General features: G+C 38.0%; 1 protein-coding gene across 1 annotated transcript in view; it reads right to left on the reverse strand.

Annotated features, from left to right (window-relative positions):
• The window catches only part of LOC141427690 (uncharacterized), a 59,181-nt gene extending 40,650 nt beyond the window's left edge, over nt 1-18,531 (reverse strand). The window contains exon 1 of the mRNA XM_074087285.1: nt 18,403-18,531. The gene's annotated coding sequence lies outside the window, so the exon portion shown is untranslated. The remainder of the gene's footprint in view (nt 1-18,402) is intronic.
• Nucleotides 18,532-19,697: the final 1,166 nt, after the last annotated feature.

The following is a 19,697-nucleotide window of genomic DNA, read 5'->3' on the forward strand; positions in this document are numbered from 1 at the left end:
TTGAGAAGGAACCACGGGTTGGTTCGTAACACGTTTGGCTCCTCACCTCGTCACACCTCGCCTATTAAAGTGTGACCCGTATATGATGTTGTTTTTGAAAAAATCATGTATGTTAGGAAGAACATACAATATGTGATTTGCCCACTAACGTCGATAAGCCAAAGGCTACTAGAAACACCAGGGAAGCTTAAAGTTCCATCTTACAGACTGACTAAAACCAAAAAGTCGTTTCTGGGAAATTGCATACGTTTTTTATAACAAAATACCAAAAAATATTACAAATGAAACGGATACAACATTCAGATCTATTGTCAAGAAGACATTAATATCTAAGACGTATTATAAAGTTAATGATTATATCATGGACAGGGATATTTGAAAATAATTCCGATCCGCATTGGCGATCCCTTCAATAGCGAACCTACTGTGTTAAAAATAAAGTTATGTTAAATACTTGTGATGTATAGATATCATTTAATAATAATTATTATTATTATATTCTGTTTAATAAAATAAAATACCTCGTTGAGCTTCTTGGCCGGATTCTTTTCCGAACCCGGTGGTAGATTTTTTTTACATTCATGAGTGCGTGTTATAGCCCTAAATTTAATAAAGATATTTTGGACTGGAGTATTAAAACTATATTTAATGTTTTGTGTTTGACCACGCTGCCTGCCCCCTGCCCGGTTTTTTCAGTCTCCATCTCCCACGTCTACAACTTTAACTTGCAGATCAAATGAAACCGATAAAGGTATAAAAATTTATTAATATGAAGCTGAAGAATATGAACGAATAAAAAATCAGCCAAGGTGTCTTGCAGGAAAAATAAATCTAGATTTAGTAGTAAAACCTGGCCTGTAAGCTTGACAGTTCCATACATTTTGACACTACTAAAATGAGCTTAACGCAAACTCGAGATTTATGTGTTTATAGCAAGTAGCCATTAATAAAAGGAAAAACTGTTCACAGATTACAACTTACGCATGATATTTATTATAGAATAGAATAGAAGAAAAAGACTTCTTTGCATAGAAATAAGTTAGCTACATCAACTGTCATTACGAGTAGATGGTAATGAGAGAAAAGGTTTCTTATCCTGCTATTTGTACAATTTTCTTATACTTCTAGTAATGCAAATTACATTGTCTAACACTAAAAACAACTGTACTACCACTGTACTGTGTTGCGAGGTATGTTTTCACTAGCCAATAGAAACGCTTCATTTTTCACATCCTCGCACAGCACATCTCTGGTAAAACAGCTTGAGCGGAGCGAGGCGAGGTAAATGAAGCGTTTTTTTTTATTGAAAAACATATCGTCCCCTTACGACCAGAATCGCTTAAAGTCACTTTGGGCAAAACTGAGTTAAGTATATCGTTAGAATGTACTTTCCAAGATCTACATGCTGTTGAAACCCGTTTTACTGTACGATACTCCAATACGAGTTACGTTTTTCTTAAGCTCACTTAAAGCCGATTTTTAAAGAAATCAACAGCCAAAAACAACTACGCGTTGGTTAAACAGCATTTTTTTTATTTACAACAGCAAAAATATTTTAATGTCAAACAAGCGATTTTGGAATGTTAAGATTTCAATAAAAATGCAATTTGAGTACTGCCTAAAGTGCTAAAATAATGTTAGTAGGTTTCGCCTGTTGAGCATTACTTTATATTTCAATTATTGCAACAGCGAAAACAAACTAAATATATATAGGCGATATTGCTTGTAACAATGTTTGCTTCGACCATAAGAAGCGCTACAGCCAAATCGCTTAAGTATCGCTTAGACGTTTCGCCTGTATTGTAAAGTAGTGTGCACTTTGTGTAGGCTAGCTTAGTCGTTCGTACACGCTTGAAAGCACGATTCATAATAAGTAATTTTTTAAAAACTTATTTAGGTAATTATAGATCTGTTCACTAACGAAAGTCTGCCCCTATTCTATTCTATAATTGTAATTGTACCTAAACGTATCCGTACGACAAGTCTATGTGTGCGTAGCTCGAACTTGTCCTCGTGGCTTCAGTCGCAAGCGTACCGTCAGTCACGCACACTAAGACTAAGACAATGGTAAGTACTTAAGAGGTTTCTTGTGTACATTAATAATTAGCTGTGGAGGGGCGCGCCTTCGTGAGTGAACAGATCTATGTATAACAGCGATTCACTTGCCGTAATTAACAGTGTTTTTCTTTCAGGTGACGATAAGGAGCATGGATATTCAGGTTTCGATGAACTAAATAAGCCGCGTATCCACTAGAGGCAGCCTCGGGCCGAGCGGCTGCCTCGCTCCGAGGCCGCGCAAGTGGAGACGCTGCCAAAGGCACGGCTCAGACTGAGGCTCCTTTGAGCACGGTCAAAAAACCGACAAAATATGGCTCGGCTCGCGGTGCTCGGCCTGAGCTGCTCTAATGGATACGCGGCTATAGAAAAACATATAACCAGATCCAACAGACCGTCAAAATAACCGTGATTGTCATTTAGATAACCTACTTATTTACTACTTCGTATCGTAAGTACGTCGTATCAATGAAAGCTTATCACGGCATAAAACATTTACGTAGTCACACATTTTCATTGTTCTTGGCTTAGGTAGTAAATTATCCATGGCTGGTTTGAGTAGCCACAGCTAAGACAAGCAGTGATGAAGAAGAAGACTGATGATTATTACCATTAAGGTTATTTTTCATCACTGCTTGTCTCAGCTGTGACTACGTCTGGCACACGCTCAATAACGTCTTCATCACAGGCCAGTGCAACAGCCATGGTGAATCTCCGGTATAATTTTTTTTGTAAAAAGTCATTAAATCTTTATTTTTTTAGCTGCGCTTATTGGCAGTGGATTAGTGTATAGCTTTTAATGCAGGTAGTTTAAATTCCTCTACTGAAAGAGGTTCAACAGAGTTTGGATTCGATTTTCTGTTGCCTTGTCTTGTTCGACGGTTGGTTTGCAAAGTTACAGGCCTGGTATCAAAACTCAAAAAGTCAGACGACATGTCGTAATTGATAAAAATAATATACCTATACAAATATTAAGCCAAGAACAATGAAAATGTGTGACAACGTAAATGTTTTATGCCGTGATAAGCTATTCAATGATACGACGTACCTACGATACGAAGTAGTAAATAGTAGGTATCTAAATGACACTCGCGGTTCAGTTCGACGGTCTGCTGGATCTGGTTATACCTATGTTTTCTATTTAGTTCATCAAAACCTGAATATCCATGCTCGTTATCATTTTGATGAAGAAGAAGACTGATGGTTATTACCATTACGGTTCTTTTTTCATGACTGTTTCAGTGGTTACTTTGAGCCTTGAGACGCTAAGTGCCTTAAAATGTTTGAATAAAATATGTTTTTTGTTGTATGCATGTAATCAAAAGTTCCATAATTAAATGTATTAAGCAGCACATATGATATTAAAGGAATAACGTAATATATCTCACATATACTAGAAATATACTACTATATTTAAGACTTTAGCTCGCTAGTTTTCATTTATTATATTTTTGGGCTATTTGGTACCTATTTGTTGAAATAGATTGATGGAACTCTTTCGAAAATACAAGTTATATGTCTTTGAATGATAAAAACAAAACAGAATAATGCTACATTGCATATAGATGAAAAACAGAAAAAAAAAGCCTAGAGTCAAAACATCTTAGAAATATTTTGCACTTTTAAGCGCGCTTAAGAGGTAAATTCCGATTTTTTTACAGCCAATACCTCTTATTTGCGCTGAGACTTCACTAAAAACTTAAATTGTATAAAACATGTAAGCATTTTAACACTGTATTCGGCGAAAATGCTTCAATTATGGACTTAAAATGATAGTTTATCCAATATATCTGCGTAAACTTGCTAGTTTAGAAGATAAAAAAAAAACGTGTCTACAGGCAAAATCGCTTATCTGCAGTACCTTTTGAAGAAAAGCCCTATTTTAACCTACTCGGCGCGAGTATAGAGTAAATAACAATAGCCCTATCCTATTAAGGGATAAATTATCTAAATAGAAACACAGAGACGTTTTTAGTATAACTAGCTTTTATAGGTTTTTTAGAGCATGCAAACCTTTAAATGCGTTTTTCTCGAAACTACATTTCATGCAGATAAGCGATTCTGGTTGTAAGGGGACGATAATTCCTCGCTACACATCCTCGCACTTCTCTGGTGGAAACGCTGCTTAAACTAAAAGAGTTTTAAACTTTCGATACGTTACAGCTGTGCGACGCAGTTAAGCTATGTGCCAAGACAATCCGCGAGTTGGATTACTTCAATTTCCTATTTCAGGGCAGCTTTCTTTTTGGTGCTACATTTTAAACCTTATATTTCTCGCTGCTCTGGTGGATGTCAGCTTAGAGCGTAAACTGTCTCTTCAGCAGATCAATGATCATTTTGAAACGTATTTTTATACGACGAGACAAGACTATTCACTCATTAAATGCCAGGAATATTATAGTTGAATAAGTTTTACAGTGATTTATTCTTTACATTCCTAGAAAATTTCAAGTTAATTCGCTCTGCGAATTATTTGACTTGTAAAAAGAAGTCCTCCAAGTTTCAAGGCCCGAAATATTCACTTAGCGACTCTCATATTACGATGAGTAGGTATGTAGGTATGTATATTTAGTAAAAACATAACATGAGATGAGAGCAATAGTCTCTTTGAGAGCAATACGTGTGAAACATAAAAGAAACAGTGAATATAAAACCCACGCCGAAGGGCATTTACGAGTTATATTTCCTTTATGTTAGAAATATAAGTTTATAGCCTGGAAATGCGCGACATCGAAAATGCCCGAAACGTGCGAAGTGTCGGCAATACAATGTCATTATTGCTTTATCGTCGCGGTGAGCGGCTGTACCTAACTGCAGCTGTTAATGTAATCATAACCATGTCTAACGCCGCGGTAAGTGACGAGTGGTTACTGCCGATGAATCGACAAATTGCGACTAAGAACGGAGCTAGTTATCTGGTATACCTGCCTATAACAGAATAACTTGGCTGAAAGACTACATACAGCCTAAATTATTGCAGCTAGAGGCTTGAAATTTGGCAGGCATTCCTTGAGGATATGAGGGATTTTTTTTTTCAAAGTTTCTAAGGGAGAGCTAGCTTATTTTTTATTCGTCCACGAGACAAAAGTGCGGGATAAATAGCTATTTCGACTTGAATTTGTACTGTGTTAAAAATTTTCGTAGAATTGTGTGTGATAAATAGATCCTATTTCTTAAAAAAATATATGTATGTATACTATCTAACATCCAAAACTAAAACTATATGTAAACTAAAGTAATGTTACAAAATAAAAATGTCATCCAAATTTTCTGCCTCATATATGTTATGTGTAAAAAAATAAGATGTCGTAAGACCTTTAGGATCCCTAAAATACTCTGGTATCATCGTCAAGTGTATCACGTCCCACTGCTGAACGTAGGCCTTCTTTCAAATGAGATGGCATGGGGTCTAGTTCCCAGGCGAGCCCAGTGCGAATTGAGACCTTCACACGTAATTTCGAATTACGCCCCACCTCCATCGTACCTACTTAATTTTATACACAAAAATATTCTACCGGAAAGTCTACTTGAAAATATTATAGGTCATAGCTTTTCTTGTCAAGAATAACGTTAGTCATCATCCCTATCATCAATATTTCACAGACACAAAAGAGAGGGGTTGAAATGCGCGTAAATGGATCCGTCAGGGCTATCGAGTTTCGGCGTCTCGAAGAGTGAAAGATAAAAATAATGCGGGAAGGCGTTGGACGCTCCGCCTCGCCTCTCGGCGGCGCAGGAGCTCTAAGGGCTTGCGGAGCGGGAGGACGCCTGTTGAGAGATAGTATGAGCAGCGCCAACTGCGCGCGGCGCGTGCATAGGATGCACCCGCGTCAGCTAGCGTAGGGCCGCAGAATATTATAATAGTACTAAAGTACAGAATGCCCCGCACCGGTGTTACCCCACCCCTCAAGCGCAGATTGCAGGAAAACCGCAGGAAAGCAGTCGGGTGCGCCACGCGATGTGTGTCGGCCGCACGGCACTAAGTTCGGGAGCAATAATTTTGCGAAATGGTAACGGTACCCTCCCTACTTCCCTTTATAAATAAATAATGATTTTTGAAATTATCGCGATAAATACATGAAATAACTACCTACCTAATAAAAATAATAATGCTGAAATACACAGACAGACACATTTTAAGAAGGTTTAAATAAATAGGTAAGATTAACGATTACATTTATTTGCACATCTAAGCCATACTTACCTACATACCTCCTGGGTCCCCCGGTCCTCACTTGAGGACATAAAAAAAATGAACTTTACTCGATTGATGTTTTACGAAACAGAAATTTTACGTCGGGTCAGGAGGATAAGTACCTTTAATTAATGTCATTGGTAGTAGATACTTACTATGGTTTTGCGATAGTCAGCCCTGTGTATCTTACGCACACATTGACACGTGTACAGGCGTCGTCGTGCTATGTAGATTCAAGAACGTGTATTTTGTACGTCGTTGCCGCCGTGTGGTAGGGCTTTAAGCTGAAAAGTGGCTGCTATAGAACAAGCGAGTAACTGGCGTATCGCCTGCGGTAATGAGGCAATGAGGAATGTTATAATTTAAAGAAAGAAAGATAGATTTACTTTAGTTCCATAAGTACCACCACCCTACAGCAATAAGACTAAAACTAGCACTAAATCTTAGTTACATGGTGACACGACAAGACACCAAAAAGGCTTCCACTCAGTACGTGTATTTGAACGCTATGTGTGTGTCTATCTGTGACATGGCCCCCAGAAGAATAGACCGATTTCGATACTGGTTTTAGGGCCCTATATTTCAAGAGGAAAATTTAAATCACTATAAGATCACATTATTGTCAGACAGACGGATCGACCATTAGTATTTATAATATTAGTAAGGATTTAAAACTATACTATTGACCTCTATCTCATGTAATGGTAAAGTCAATGTTCATTTTACCTACATAGAGCAGCGGTTAGTGTATGGCGGCATTGGTAAACCCTTTTGCTTGTCAATCGTCGATATAATAGATTAATCGGTTGCAATAATTGCAAAGTCGGTTTGAAATAAAAATAAAACGACTACTGGGTTTCAAAAGCACGTCTCTCACTGCAGCTGCAACTCGTTTTTAATTTACGCTGAAAACCATTTCAAATATTTAACGATTGCATTCGATTCTCGAAATACAAACAGCTTCTTTGCTTGATGTTGTTCTCATGTATGTATGTATTTTTGTACTTACCTACACTGACAAAGGTTACAAGTATGTTATGTACATTTTTGAGATGATAACTTTACAAATCGAAATATGAGTGCATTGTTTCTGTAAATATTTGTTCATAATAGTATATCTGGGCCTACCTAATTATATTGCTTCCCAATGCAGGGCACAAACCTCCTCAAGGAATGGCTTAACACCATTGAATTACTTCACAGATTTGTGCAAGTTTCCTCACGATTTTTCCCTTCTAGCGAACGTTGTGCTGCACAAAAACTACCACAGCCATGCTCTGCGCTGCCCGCATCCAACTGGTTGGCCAAATCGTCGAAATGTTACCGTACCTTTTGATTGTAATTGCTTCTAATAAAGGTATTCCTAACAAAAGTGAAAGCTATGTAGATAAGCCAAAATCTTTGTCACAAAACACGTGAACCGCCAGCTGGGCCGAGACGAGAGGCCCCTGACAACTTTCCTGCCCATATTTGAGATGAAAATTTCATGATGCCGTAAGAAGTTAGTTCCGTAAAGGTTCCGCGTTATAACAGCCTTATGTGTTATTTACTTTCGCGACGGAGATGTGGGGATTGCTGTTTACGATGTTGAGCAAAGTGTGAAGAAATTTTCAACATAGGAAACATAAGACCATATTTTCTTCTAAGTTAGTATTGCCTGTGAGTATGAAGCGTCTCCGTCTTAACTTGAGTGAAAACTCTTTAGTATATCTGTCCCTGTCCGGATATTCGGCTGTTCCCTTATTGCAACAACACGCATTTTAACCAATTATTGTAATTCTTTATTTGAAATTTAATTAAATGAAAACGACGCGATAATTTACCTATCTTCAAAGAATCATTTTCTAAAACCCTTTTTACTAATGTTATTTTGTTGTTACAGAAGCTCTACACATTTCAGGATTTAAAAAAATTCTAGTCAATTTTCAGTGTGCGATTCTGGTTAATGTGCAATTTCAACCCAAAAAACCTTCGATGAAGCCCTCAGCACCCGCGAGACGACTGAGTGTTAATTGTGAAATTACATGTTATGGTTCAGGAACAAATACGAGCCCTGTTATTTTGTGGAAAATTAGTACTTCAACCACGTCTCGGCCTTCGCGCAGCGCTCTACCCCTTAATACCGTTAGCGTGTCATTTCGTCCTGCTGTATCCATTAGGTGGTTTATTATACATTCGAAAGAAATTTGTACCTGTTGAGAATTTTTCGAAACTATTTCACCGTCGTTCCAATTTCTAAAAGTATAATGTTTTTAGTGGCTTGAAGTGGTATAAGTAAATAAAGGCTACTTAATATTTGTAAATAAGTAATATCACGGCATAATTCACTCTAATGGACCCAGTCCTAAAGCAAGTAAAGATTATTGTCATAAACTCATGAGTACTAGCAACAGTTAAACATACTTAAAGATAATAAATAAATAAAAATAAATATCACGGGGCAACTCACACCAATTGACATAGTCCCAAAGTAAGCTTAGCAAAGTTTGTGTTATGGGTGGTACTAAGCAACGGATAAATATAATTATATATATGTAGATACATACTTAAATACATATTAAACACCCAAGACCCGAGAACAAACATTCGTATTTTTCATACAAATATCTGCCCCGACACGGGAATCGAACCCGTGACCTCAAGCTTCGTAGTCAGGTTCTGTAACAACTACGCCATCTGGTCGTCAAAATATAATAGATACATACTTACTTAAATACATATTTGAAATAACGAAACTAAGAAAAACATTTATTTATAACAGCAATAACACATGCACAGGCTAGAAAAATACAAACAAATATACATATCCTGCATTTCGAATTGCTTGCTATAACAGCCATATTAAACCGCCGTAGGAGGGCAGCACTGTCCCGCTTCGTTCGGAAATAAATTGCATCATTCCAGTTACAAATTAGAATAACGTTTAGAAATAAGAATGAATAATTTGCATGTGCTAAACGATGCGAAACAAATACAGAAAGGCATTAAAAATAGAAGAAAGTACGGAACAGATGTATTAAGGTAAAGATTTTTTATTCTTATTTTTGTTCAGATGCTGTTATAAATAAGTCCCGGCTCAGAATATCTCGCTGTCTGAAAACTAGCACTGTCTTTCACCACAGAAGAGTGAAATCACGGAAGGCCACACCAAACAGACACAAAAACAGTGACATTACTATAATAAATAATAATAATATAATAAGTTTGCAATCATCTTTACAAATTATTCGAAATAACAAAAAAAAACAGAACTAACCTAAGATATGTCTTAACTATATAACAATAAAATTATAAAAAGAAAACCCCATCCAAAAGATCTGTCTATTTTCCAGTTAGTTTATTATTATAAGTGTAAAGCAATATAAACATGTTTCGGGCTAATCCGTAGCCCTTCGTCTTCGGAGCAACGCGACTCAGCGGCTGCTGCAACACGCGCACTGCGCGCCGCCGCTCTGCTCGCGCGACTACCCGACGAAAACCCGAACCCGAAACATGTCGAGCTAAACTCGATTTAAGACGCGAGTTATCCGGGTCAATATATTTAATATGAGTGAGTCTCACGGTAGTTTCATGTTCAAAATGTCCAAATTAACGGAAACTATTGAGTTTCCGTTGTATTAAGCACGCTGGAATAGATTAACAATCATATTTGCAATCATATGGGAAAGCAACAACTGCGGCAGTGAGTTGAAATTAACCGCAAAGTTAATTGGAAACCTGATGTGCGGCACATGCAACTTGTTAAGCAAAGTGTAAAAACTGGTTCTGCGGCCTGGCGCGTTGCAGCGCGGGCTACCAGTGCGAGGATCTTTCATAAAAGCACTCGAAATATTCCATCCATCCCAGTCTATATACGTCCCACTGGGCACAGGCCTCCTCTCAGAACAAGAGGGCTTGGGCCATAGTTCCCACACGGGCCCAGTGCGGATTGGGAACTTTACACGCACCATTGAATTGCTTCGCAGGTTTATGCAGGTTTCCTCACGATGTTTTCCTTCACCGCAAAGCTCGTGGTAAATTTCAAATGTAATTCCGCACACGAAATATGATTTTCTTTAAATATTGGCGTAAATGGATAAAACGCTGTGTGCTGGAGGCAATCATTCAACATTTATTTAGGGTTCCGTATCTTAATCGGCAAAAACGGAACCCTTATAGGGTCACTTTGCTATCCGTCCGTCTGTCAAGACTTTTTCTTAGGAACGTGTTGAGGTATCAATCTGAAATTAATATCAATTAATCTGGTCTGCTACCTCCTGCAGCAGTGAGAAAAATAACATCAAAATCAACGCAATCGCAACGAAAATCTTCATCAATATACACAACTAAAAAACTTCACCTTCGCCTTAGATCATCATCATTATCATATCAGCCATAGGACGTCCACTGTTGGACATAGGCCTCCCCCATAGACCTCCAGTTGCCTCGGTTGGAAGCGGCTTACATCCACCGTGAACCCGCGACTTTAACCAATAATACATTGCGGAGTTTCCCGAATGCTGCCGAGTTTGATTCAGCGATTGACCTCTTTCGAAGTTGGACCTACCTAATTGGACGGTTGTTCCTAGGTATACATACGCGTCAACAACTTCAAGAACCTTAGATGGCGATTGCCTTAGATCAAATATCTATAAAACATTAAAGTTAGCCTTAAATGCTTCGCTAAAAGAGGCATCAAAGGAACTGGGCGACCGAGCTTCGGCCAGCCTCATTATCATCATCAATTAGACGACCTCCACTGTTGAACAAAGGGCCTCTTTAAAAGGGAATTCTAAGGAATGCCACAAATAACGACAACGTATCATTTGCATCCACTTGCCTGCATCTCTTGCGATGTTGTCAGTTCACCTTAGAGAGAGGTCTACCAACGCTTCGCCATATAGTTCATCATGGGGGACTTTTCTCCCCCAAATGGTTTCTGTTCTTCGAGCGATGTGGCTCGCCCATTGCCGCTTCCATTTGCAAATATTAGTTTATTTACTTAGCTCTTCGGTGAATTTCGAGATCCCGCTCAGCCTAACACTCCTACACATCAAACAATTCAAGAAACATGCCACAAAAATAGATTTACTGAAATAAATATATCCGTCTTTGAATTTGAATATTTATCAAAGCAATTACTTTCAGCGCTTATGAGGTTGTTTTGAAGAATTCTTCTTTGGAATTTCCATTGAACGAACGCTTTGGGTGCTGAATTAATAAAAATGTAAATCTTTTAGTACACCGTTCAATTTATTTGTCTCTTAAGCGAAAACAATTAGTTATACCAAATTACTTCGACTGTTATTCGGACTGTTTGCCAAAAAAAGAGCCGTCCAGGAAACGGTAATTAGATATATAGGTATAGCTGTTAGAGGACCCTTGCTGGATTTAATTAAAGGCAGCTTCAAGATCAATTTGCGAGTATTTTGAAGTGCTCCTTCATTAAATTGTTTCCTTCATTTATTATATACGTCCCACTACAGACCTTCTTACAAAATGATAGGGCTGTATTTCCTACGCAGACCCAGTGCAGATTGCTAATTTCATACACACCATTGATTTTCTTTCAGGTATATGCAGTTTTCCTCACACTAAAATATACACCACTTTCAAATGTAATTTCGCACATGAATTCCAAAAAACTCAGAGGTGCAAGCCCGGGTTTGAACCAACGACATTATCATGACTATTTAGAATTCATGCGCAAAATTACATTTGATAACATATGCACGTAACGTGCCACGATATTTAACAAGCAACATACGAAAACCGAATGCCCTAAGAACAAGCCCTCAGGTTTATTTTCTGGGCCATCTGTCATTGGCGCAGATATGGGAAACAAATGGCTCACTCGGACGCGCGTGCGCGTGCGTCGTCGGACGCGGTTACGGTGCGGAAATAGAAATGACGTATTAGCGTACCCTCCGCCGGAGGATTTGTCTCCGAACGGGCTACTTATGTAGACGACATTTTGGAAATTTTCATTTTTTCTACGCTTTATTATGAGAATTTTATAAGACGGCAACTGTTTTGCTAGTCTTTCGTATGACTTTTTTTTTAGGAACTTTGGCTTTCTTGAAATGTTTAGTGTATTTTATAATATTTTTTTCTTTTATGTACTAATATTATGTTCCTTGCATTAGGTTAAGTAGTTCAGAGTCACGAAAAGGTAATGATTAAGGGAATCCTTTACATAAAAGAACGTGCCCCCTGACTCTTCACATAAATGATATTGAATGATGAGGTGCCGTTAGTTCAATGCGGGCACGACGTGGCAAATTTCATTGAGAAAATTTGACGAAATGAGTACGTCGATGTGTTTTATTCAATGAAACGTGACGTGTCGTGTCGGATCTCGGTTTGAACTGATCATTCGATGCCAGTAAAATGTTAAGTACAAGTTAGCAGCATTTGTAATTTAAAAACCATAAAGCTTACCATAGTTTATGTATCTATCCTTCGAGACTCCAGACCATAACAATGGAGTTTTCAAGACTTTTGCCTGATACATAATGACGATCACTAAATTAAACCAGAGCAGCGTTTTATAACTTGCGAAACGTTGAAGGACTCGAAGCTAAACTCGTCCCTCGGGGGTGATTTATGGGGACCCCAGTGCTGGAACTGAAAACTTTCCTTGGTTTGGTCACAGAATTAAAATTAAACTATTCAAACTAAGAGCAGTATAATGACTCTATTGGACATAACAAAAACCAAAGAGCCCTTGTATGTGTTAAGTGCAACGCGAGCAGTAAGACCCGTTCTTTTACATTTTACAAGCTATTTTTTCTCCTTTTCGTGCGCTGGAAATTCAAAAATCACTTTCCTGTTCGCTACGCTTCAGAACTGTCAATTCAAAAGGACGTACTTCCTTTCAAGTGTCCTTTTAACTGAATCTTTATCAGCCACTAGATACGGTTGAAATTTTAAATGCCACTGCTGAAATGTTGCGTTCGTCTGGCAACACTGCTTCAAGCGTCGCTTAAATGTCAACACGGGCGTGAAGTGCGGCGACCTACATGTTGACACCACTCAAATAATTCCAGCATTGACATAATAAAGGGATACAATTATAAATCTTTCGGTAAACTCGCGCCGTCAGGTCTTCAGGAAATGCCACTTAAAAAAACGTATTGGCACAACAGAGGTAGGAAAATATGCGTGTATTTGTCAGTCTTCGTATGTATCGTAATTGTGGACAATTGATTTGACAGCGGCTGCAAATGACATGGATGTGTATAAGGGATGTTTTGACGGCGCCGACACGTTTTTGTGATGAACGCTGATTTGGTAGACACAAAGGACTTCCTGGTTTTACTTTGAGAAACATGTGTAAGTTGTATGATGAAAATAGGTCATTCATACGGAGGTTTTGTAAAAAGCACAAATCGGTCATAGTACACGTAAAATGTTTGTGTTGCCATGCGTGGTGCGCTTGACAGTCAGAGGTCTGAGTCGTGGGAAAACGATTGACATTTGAGTTGTGAAAGAAGTTATGCTTGAAATAATGGCCTCGGGAACTGCTTTGATTGTTTTAAGTTACTATGAATTAATGTGATAGTGACAGTATGTACCAACATATTGCGAGTAGATGTTATTGTATTTATTGTTAGCACATAATGTAGAGATTTGTAGTCTCGACTGCCGACCTTGGCCGCGAGCGGTGTCGGTCGGCGGTCGCGCCGCGCAGCGCCGCGCCGGGCCCGGCGGATGCTGGCCGTAAACATTTCCTCATTATTATACCGGCGGGGTACAGAATTTAGTATCTAATTTGTTTTTCTTCGTATTTTTATTGCGCTAGACTCAGAAATAATATTCTTTAGGCGCGCTGTAGTAAAATTTTCATTACGTTTCAGGCAGTGACTTCACAGCGCCTAAAGCTGTTCTCGCGCCGATAGATACGGTCATTTGACATTTTATTATCATATTTTTTATTGTTATATAAATTTTATATTTCGCAGATAAGTAAAATGAAGAAGAATAGTGTTTCTTAGCGGCACGTGTAAGCGGCATTTGTTTTTATTGCGGCCTCTGCATGTCTCACTTAGCTAATAATACTAATGTGACGATCTGCTTGCTGATTGGGATTTAGAATGTTTTCCAAATCATAAACAGATTCCTATTTATTTTTATTTCCTAAGTGTACCTATAGTATAGGTATATACTCAGCGGCACAAAATTTGGCCCACTTTACATACAAAATTACCTATTTACTGCATACATTTTGAGGGCCAGATTTTTTGGCGCTCAGTATGTTGTGTTAAAAAGATTTAATTATGTATTCAAAAGTTTAATGGTGTGATTTGATAATCAAAATACTCAAAAATATTTTTAACATTTTGGACTTCTTATTCAGACAAAAAATCAAAATAGTAAGTTCTTCATTTCGATAAAAATAAACTCCAAATTTGTTACTTTTACGGGTATCCCGTGAAACCATATCGAAAATACAAACTGAGACATGGATGCACAGAAAAACCAGAAAAAGAGACCAGCGCTGGGAATCGAACCCAGGTCCTCAGCAATCCGTGCTGCGTGCTATAACCCCTACACCACCGCTGGACAGGAATCTAGATACGAATTTTTCCTATGCATACATATCTCAGGTTGCTTATTTCTACTACGCTACTTATGAAGCAGCACTAGCGACATCTATGTTCCGCTCTCATCGAGAGACGTCACACTCTTTCGGAACCAACCGCTCACCCAGACAAGAGATGTCGCTACTAAGCAATCAAATTATGATTGTTTTTTTTTGGGAGTCTTTTTGTATTTTTTTTATTTCAACTCCAAATTTGTTACTTTTACGGGTATCCCGTGAAACCATATCGAAAATACAAACTGAGACATGGATGCACAGAAAAACCAGAAAAAGAGACCAGCACTGGGAATCGAACCCAGGTCTTCAGCAATCCGTGCTGCGTGCTATAACCCCTACACCACCGCTGGACAGGAATCTAGACACTAATTTATGTATTTATGTATTTTCGATATTGTAAAAAAAATATAATTAAAATGCAAATAATGCACTAAAAGATATATATGTTGGTAAGTAACAGGAACCATTTCATTTGATCAGACTAAAAGAAAATCGTCCTTTGTTATTATTAGAATACTATATTCATTGTAACGTGACGTCTTCAGAGACAAAATAGAGCCTTCGAGAGCGGCGCAGAGGGAATTAAAGTACCAATTTCCCGGTCATTAGGCAACTACCCGCACTACAAACGGAGCTGCGGCGGCTCCACTCAATTGCCGTCTTTAATTATGGTAACATCATTGAAATTTAACTTCATTTGGAGTGTTTGGAAAAGGCTAAGATAAACGTCCGAGTGCCCGGCACGCGCATGCCCAATAGATGACATGCGGCTGCTACCTCTACCTATTGCTATTATGTAATGAATGTCATAAAATTAAAGATGGCAATATTGGGACAGTGACCAGGCAGTAAGTTTACCTAACAGGTTTGTTATTCTTGGTTATAAAAGTTAACATTTTGGTTTTTAGAGTGTCTTACAAGTTACTACAAGGATGACTAATGTCAAACAGTCGTCCAGTCTCCGGTTAAGTAAATCTTTGCGGACCGAAATTTATTTACTTACTTATAAGTCTGTACATATAAAACTATACATATAGGTAAATTAGGTTTGCTTTATAACAATTCCGAATAATAAATGGACTTAAAGAAAAAATAGTTTTGAGAAATAGTACATTATGACAAACATACATAAGTCTTTGAATTCATTAATTATGTGCGCCGATATCGACTAACAGACAATACAACTAATAATCCAATGTTAAAAAAATATTCGTCAAGCCATACTCGTATTTTAGACTGCAGCTTTCACGGCGCCAGTTAGATCTATAGGCTTTTTAAGCTTTTTACCTCCGACAGCTTTGTAGATAAGCGAGCTAATGAACTGTCACCCGTCGACCGTCGATGCACTCTCATTGCTCGTTAGAAGCTGCATTTTATAGCGTGCTCTTTGATATGCTTTCCAAAAGGTAATGGAGCTGCTGCCAGCCGCCTGGATCACGCCTGCATCGATGGATGGCCGGGAGGGACGCGGCGGATGTTTCGTTTGATAATTCTAAACGTAAAGGGCTGCCACCACCGTGAGCGCCTCACTCACTGCCAAACTGTACTCACGATAGCTTTTATACATGGTGAATCAAGTACTTTATGGCAGTTTTTAGGTAGATCAGATAATTGGACAAATACTTTCCTTGGTATTACGAAAAAAAATCTAAGTTACTTTATATACCGTAGTCACTATGTACGAGCATTCTTATACCAAACAAATCCAATGACCATGTAAATTTTGAGAATTCCCCAGAGAATTTAGTTTTGGAATTTCAATTTAACTAAGCCGCGGGTAAAAGCTAGTAGAGAGTAATGCTTTAGTGAACGAGTCCTGTGGGCCTTACGCGGTTAGCACGAGATGTTATAATCAGCGCGGCCGCTCTGAAAATAGGTTGTCGCTGACAGTCGTCGTGAAATTTAAATTTAAATGAACCTCATACATAATTATAAGGCAAATCTGTCGATTTTCCAGCAAAATGAAGTAATTTGAGAGCTTTTCAGGTGAGATTCGGTTGCAAATCTTTTTGAATTTATTGCTTCGGAAAAAAGGAGGTTAAAAAAGCAATTACTTCCGTTTGTCTGTTCTGAGCACCTCGGGAGAGATTTACCGCGCCTAATACACTTTACCTTTCAAATTTAATCTCATTGATTGCTATCGAATTGTTTGCTAGACAACAATTTAAATATAAAATTACGCCCGAGTGAATTATTCCATGTGCGGGTGGGAGTCCGTAAAAAAGATGACATTGAAGTTCGCAAGTTTATTACATGGATTAAACAAAATTGACTTTAAAGCTTATGATTGGTTTTTTGGAGTATTTTTGTATTTTTTATTTCAACTCCCCTATAAAATCCCGTAAAACCATATCGAAAATACAAACAGAGATATGGATGAAAAACCAAAAAAAGAGACAAGCTCTGGGAATCGAACCCAGTTCCTCAGCATTCTGTGCTACGTACGTAGTAGAAAAAAGCAACCTGAGATATGTGTGTATAGAAGAAATTCGTGTCTGTACTCCTGACCAGTAGTAGTGTAGGGGTATGGCACGCAGCACGGAACGCTGAAGACCTGGGTTCGATTCCCAGCGCTGGTATCTTTTTCTGTTTTTTTTTTGTGCATACATGTTTCAGTTTGTATTTTCGATACTACTAGCTTGTGATTTTTTTATTGGCTTGTAATGTGTCCCATTGCGGGGCAAAAACCTCCCCTTTCTAACGAAATACAAAATGAAATTCTGAATGATACACAAGATTGATGGCCTGACCTCGAAACACTAATTTTGTATCACATATAAATGCTTTCCTAAGAAATATGTTCATAGCGTCTCGATTTTTAAATATAATTATTTAGTCAAGTAGCCATTAGAGTGCTTCATTAATTTAATTAAATCAGTTTTATGATTTAGCGCTGAACATACAGAATGATTCGGCAGACGTGATCAGAACCAACCCTACGCCCTAGTAATTGATAATGGATCGTTCACGTCGTAATTTAAGTAAAATCATTATACTTTTGCTTGCAGAATGATCGAGCACTTTAATGAATATAATTCAATACTTTTTATTGTTTGCAACATTTTAAAAATATAACGTTGATTTCACTAATACCCGTACGATATTAGTAGCCTTAACTGAATCCGGTAGGGTTGGTCTAGCTCACGTCTTTCAAATCACTCTATATAGACCAAGCGACAGACGTATTATTGCATTAATATTTTATTGATACATGCGGCTTAGATAATTAAAGACACATGCGGCGACTATAACATAACACTTAAGGTACACTTACAGGTCAGCACCAAACAGGATCAATTTTAATTGCATCAAAAACAAGAATTAAAACTGTCCGACCGTATCAAAAAAGTTTTTCAAATATGTGAGATAAACAAAAATAGTGCACTTACTAATAATAGAATTAAAACATTTCAAATTTTTCCAGAGTTGTAGTTTTTTTTTTCTCTTAAAACTTAGGCAATTTCCGACGAAGAAACTATGTTTTTAATAACCCGTTACAGTACTACTATTATACACAAAATAAGTATAAAAACGTCACAAATATCCTCAAATATAATTTTAAAAAACTTACCGCTCGATAATATCACACACTGTACCACAAAACACAGTTTAGATTCGCACAAACTTGTTATCGCGAACTCCGTAGCGGGTCTACGCGCTGCGGCGCTACGGGCGGGCCTCTACGACACGCGCCGCGCTACGCGGCTCGGCGGCGACTGGCCTGCGCCTGCAAGCAGCTGCTGGCCTGGCGCTAGCGCTAGACCCGCTCTACGCGCAACTTAGTGCTCTCACTCTCACGATACACTACTCGTACCTACTCCATACATTCATTCATTTTACAACCCCTGACGCAAAAAGAGGGGTGTTATAAGTTTGACGACAATGTATGTCAAATTTTTAAAATATTGAACTTTGATTGGTTGGTTATAAGGGATCCTTTCGACTGACATAAATTTATAATTCATAATGTTATGTTTGTCATAATTATTGTTAGTCATAATCTTTTTCCCGCTGAAACCGTACATCCCACTAATATTATAAAGAAAGAAAGAAACAAACATTTATTGCCCATAAAAAGAAATACATATTCGTGATAAGGTACACATACATTCAGCTATATATGGCTAAAGGCTCAAGGTCAGCATGTGCGGTGTGACTATGCTTCACCGCGCTGATTTCCAGCCTGCACCTCTAATGCGAAAGTTTGTAAGTCTGTTTGTTGGTTTGTTTGTTACTCCATCACATCAAAACCGCTGAACCGATTTAGATTAAATTCGGTACACAGATAGTTTGAGTTACAGGGAAGGACAAAGGATAGTTTTTATCCCGGAGAATTACATAGTTCCCGCCGGATAAGGATAAACGAATTCGACGCGGACGGAGTCGCGGATAACAGGCTAGTTTTTCATATTTTTATAAATGGTCATCCTGTAGAACTCTATAGGTTAGGTTCGTTTTATAACATTCTGAAAAATAAATGGTTACAGAGAAATAAAGAGTTATGTCAAATATTACATTATGACATTAAATAATTTTCTACCAGTCGATATACGAGTAGATCCTGGTTATACTCGTAGGTTGTTCCATGCAGTAACAGAAAAAAATCCATTTATATTATAAATGTGAAAGTAACTCTGACTTACTGTCTCCCTGTACCTGTGAAAAATGCTGTTAAACCGCTGAACCACTTTGCTAATTCAATTTGGTACGGAGATAACTCGAGGCCCGAGGAAGAACATCGGATAGGTAACTTTCCGATGAACCATGCCTTTGTTGCCACGAAATCGTTTCAAACTAAATCTCGGGCAATACCTAGTCCAAAATATAGAACGATTCTAGTGACGTCATCAAGAACAACCTTACATA

Source organism: Choristoneura fumiferana, chromosome 5, assembly GCF_025370935.1.
Source record: "Choristoneura fumiferana chromosome 5, NRCan_CFum_1, whole genome shotgun sequence".
Classification (NCBI taxonomy): Eukaryota; Metazoa; Arthropoda; class Insecta; order Lepidoptera; family Tortricidae; genus Choristoneura; species Choristoneura fumiferana.